The sequence below is a fragment of the Molothrus aeneus genome, chromosome 32 (genome assembly GCF_037042795.1).
Source record: "Molothrus aeneus isolate 106 chromosome 32, BPBGC_Maene_1.0, whole genome shotgun sequence".
In the NCBI taxonomy this organism is placed as follows: Eukaryota; Metazoa; Chordata; class Aves; order Passeriformes; family Icteridae; genus Molothrus; species Molothrus aeneus.
The window spans coordinates 1,052,844-1,057,307 of NC_089677.1; positions in this window are offsets into that span (position 1 = coordinate 1,052,844).

Below are 4,464 nucleotides of genomic sequence, written 5' to 3' on the forward strand. Positions count from 1 at the left end.
AATGATTTGTGGAAAAAAACCTAATTCTACAACTTGTAAAAATTGTAAAGCTGGTATGTTTATTCCAGTGCCAGGTGCATATGAAATAGATTTCTACTCTGTTTCAAGTCACTTGAAAAGAAACCCAAACAAACAAAAGCCCAACCAAGCAACAACCAAAATACCAGTTTGTGTTCTAGTTTGTGTCCATTGCCTTTGGTCCTGTGTCTAGGCACTATGGAAAAAAAGCCTGGCTTCATCTTATTTACCTACTACCATCAGATAACTCTACACCTTGGTAAGATCCCCTTGAGACCTCTCAAGAGTTATAGCACTCTCAGCTTTTCCTCACAGCAGAAATGCTCTAATCCCTTTATCAGACTCTCTAGCACATCCATGTCTTTCTCTTACAGGGCTCCCAGCACTTCAGACAATTCTGCAGGTGTGGCCTCACCTGCAGTGCTATACAGAGGGGAAGGATCACCTCCTTGACTCATTGACAATGATCCTTCTAACACAGCTCAGGATACTTTTAACTTTCTTTGCTACTGGAGTATGCTTGGCTTGCATCCATCCTGGTGCCTGCCAGGTCTTTTCTGCCAAGCTGCTTCCCAGTCACTCAGTCCCTAGCAAATACTGGTGCCTCTTCCTCCCCAAGTCCACAGGACTTTGCACTCCTTCCTGAGCTCCAGGACGTTCCTGCCACACATTTCTCCAACCTGCCCAGCCTTCCCTGGATGACAGCACAGCCCCCAAGGACACCAGCCACTACCCCCTGTTCTCTGTCTGATGTGGGAATACTCTGCCCATCATCCACATCATTAATGAGGATGTTTGACAGGATTGGACTCCATTTAAACTTTGTGCCACTGACCATCCCCCCCTTCAGCCTGTTCTCTGTCTTATTTACCCTACCCTCCATTTGCTCTACTGTGAGGGACACAGTATCAAAAGCCTTACTGAAGTCCAGGTCGGCAATGTCTACTGCTGTCCCCTCATCCACCAACCCATTCATTTCATCACAAAAGGTTGTCTGGCTTGGTCAAGCACAACATCTCTTTGGTAAACCCAGGTAGCCTCCTCTTGGTCACCTTCCTGTGCCTGGAAATACCTCCTAGGGCAAGCATGACCAGCCTGTAGTTTCCTGGGTTCCTCTTCTTGCCAACTCATGGAAGGGAGTGGGAAGAAAGATGACAAGTGTGTGGCATTTACCCCGGGTTCCAAAGGAGGGAATGTTAGGTCTAGCCATATGCTCAGCAGCATTCCACTGGTAATTTGGGGACTTGAGTGCCATCTAAATAACCTACTTCAGTTTGAACTGCCCCAGAAGTGACTGTTTTTCCCTCCATGAGAACAAAAATGTCTGTCACAGGCATCCAGCAGCCCTCAGGAAAACAAGGAACTTTACATGCTCATAAGAACACATTGTGGTAGGGCAACATACAAACAAAAAAAGTACCTAGAAAGTTAATTAATTAATAAAAGGTATCTTCCATCTAAGAGCAATGCCTTTTTTGAAAGCAGATGGCCTAGAGTCTGAACAAAAATCACTTTCCCCTGACTGCCTCCATCCTCCATTACTTGATTAATTTTCCTCAAAGCATTTGGATGTAACTGAACTCCAACCACTGAATCAGCTACAAATAAACATGGCTTGTTGTCCTTAGGCTGAGCTGCTGCATATCGAAATAGTATTCCTGTTGAAGTTAAAGTCTATTCAGTGCAAGGATTATTAATAACTCCTTTTATTAACATTCCTTTGGCTGAACTGTTTGGGGTCTGCCAAAAATGTTTTCTTTGGTAAGAGGATATTCTGGAAGAAGCAATGTTCTATCAGTTGAGGAGGCAAACCCAGAGAAAACAAAGAAAAAATAATTATCATCAGTTGGTGTTTTAATTGCTGCTATTAACAAGCCAGAATTACAGAATGTGACAGGTTTGGCATTTGGTTGGTTTTGGGGGGAGGGTTCATGGTGGGAGTTCTTTTTACTTATAAGTCCACACCAAAAATATGCTTTAAATATTTTTCTTAGATACCTGAATTAGCAGATGGTATCAGCTTAAATGTTGCATTTTTTCAAATCTACCTGGAAATGTGCACACAATCAGTTGCTGTTGGGCAAATATTCATTATCTGCAAGGTGAAGCTATAACCAATGGCGCAGCTACTTCTGCAGCATTATTGATCATCAGCAGAGATGACAGCTTCATGCATCAGGGCATGGAGAGTGAAGTGTTGCCCTTTTTTCTGTCTGCACCAGAACAATGCCACTCAGCATTATCTAACTGGGATTATCACCTGACTGGCAGCAAGAAAGGCTGATGAATCAATTTTATTCCAAAGCCCATTAAAATGGGAAAGGGCACTGCATTAAGTCCTTCTGGTGGAAAACCTTACTTCTTCATGGAAGAACCTTCATCAATATCAAGTGTCACTTGTCACATAACTCACTGCAAACTTACCTTGTGTACCGGAACAACTTTCGCCTTTACTGGTAAGGACCTAAAGCTTCATTCACCTCTTCAGGAGACAAGTTACTCTCAAAACCAATAGTTGGAACTTGCACAGAAGCTCAATTACCTCTGAGAGGCTAATACTACTCCTGGGATTCCGCAGGTTCCCACTAACTTATGTATGGAAAAGCTATGTGCCATCAACAGAACAGAGAGCAGCATCCTGCTCACTTAAACACATCCCTGCAGCTGCACAGAAAGCAAGCAGCAAACCAAAAATTGCCTCTGAAATGCCTTCACACTGGCTGCAAACCCAACATTTCCAAGAAGCTTTGATCAAGTCCTGGAGACAAGCCAGATAGAAAACGAAGCACTTCTATGAAAATTAGAGTCACTGTTTCATTTCTATTGGCTGGAAAGTGGTTTGTTTAAAAACGTTTCATTCCCATCACACATTTGAAGTAAACAGGTACACAGAAGGCTTTAGGACTTCATCCTTTCCCCTCTCTCCCTATTTCCTTCCCACCTCCCCCAGTCCTTAAACTTGTCTCAGCAGTTTGCAAATGGTACCTCCTCCTACCACTGAGGTCACCCCAAAGCCTTCTCTTCTCCAGGCTGAACAATCCCGATTTCCTCAGCTTTTCCTTCCATCAGAGCTGTTCCATCCCTCTGATCCCCTTGGTGTCCCTGCTCTGCTTCAGCACTGAAAGCAGAAGGAAGTGGTGACATGAACTGCCTGGACTCAGCATTTCAGAAGGGGTTGATTTTCCTGCCTGGTGACTACATACCATATCTGCTACATCAATTAGTTTATCATGGGGATTTTGTTTGCCTGCTTTTTGAACAAAAGAATTTTCTTGAGATAGAAAATCCACTCAGTACAGTCTACAAAAATGGGCAGTTTTAAGTCAATTCAACTTAATTCATAATTCATCCTAACTGATGATACAAGGAATCTGTCTAAGCAAGTGCATGTTAGTGAAAAAGTAAAATGACCACAATGAATCACTTAACACATCTTCATGTGAAGTGGAGAAAGCATTCCTAGGACAGTTATTCATTTTTTGCTAAAGCAATGTGAACCCAAGCCTTGTCCTAGCCCATACACACCCTACCAAGATCTCAGTCACCTTTAGAATCATGAAATGGAACCACAGGATCATTGGAAAAGACACCCAAAATCACTGAGTACAACCTTTGGATAATCCCCACCTTGTCAACTAAAGCATTAAGTGCCACATCTATTTGTTTCTTGGACACCTCCAGGGATGGAGATTCCACCACTTCCTTGGGTTGTCCCTTCCAATGCCTGCCCTTCGTTTCTGTGAAGAAATCCTTCCTGACGTCCAACCTGGCACAGCTTGAGGCTGTTTCCTCTCATCCTGTCCCTTGTTCCTGGGGAGCAGAGCCTGACCCCACCCAGCTGTCCCCTCCTGTCAGGGAGTTGTGCAGAGCCAGAAGGGCCCCCCTGAAGCCTCCTTTTCTCCAGGCTGAGTTCCCCCAGCTCACTCAGCCCCTCCTGCTGCTCCAGACCCTTCCCCCAGCTCTGTTCCCTTCTCTGGAAATGTTCCAGCCCCTCCATGTCCATCTTGCAGTGAGGGGCCCAGAACTGGACAGGATTTGAGGTGGGGCCTCAGCAGTGCCAGCACAGGGGACAGTCACTGTCCTAGTCCTGCTGGCCACACCATTGCTGATCCAAGCCAGGTGCCATTGGCCTCTTGGCCACTTGGGCACGGCTGGCTTGTGTTCAGCCACTGTCCCAGCACCCCCAGAAGAATGCTGTGCGAGACCCATGTGAGACCCTGTTACCGCTTAAAGGATTGGGCCTCACTTTCAGCCCAGCCCATAATTTTGGATACCCAATTATTCTCCCACTCCCCTATTTTCCACCAGCACCACCAATCTTCCAGTTACATTGGTGACTGCATTCACAGGCTGATGAAGCAGAAAGCTGAGTTTTGAATTCACAGAATGACTAGGTTGGAAGAGACCTTAAAGATCAAGTCCAACCCATGCCCTAACACCTCAAAC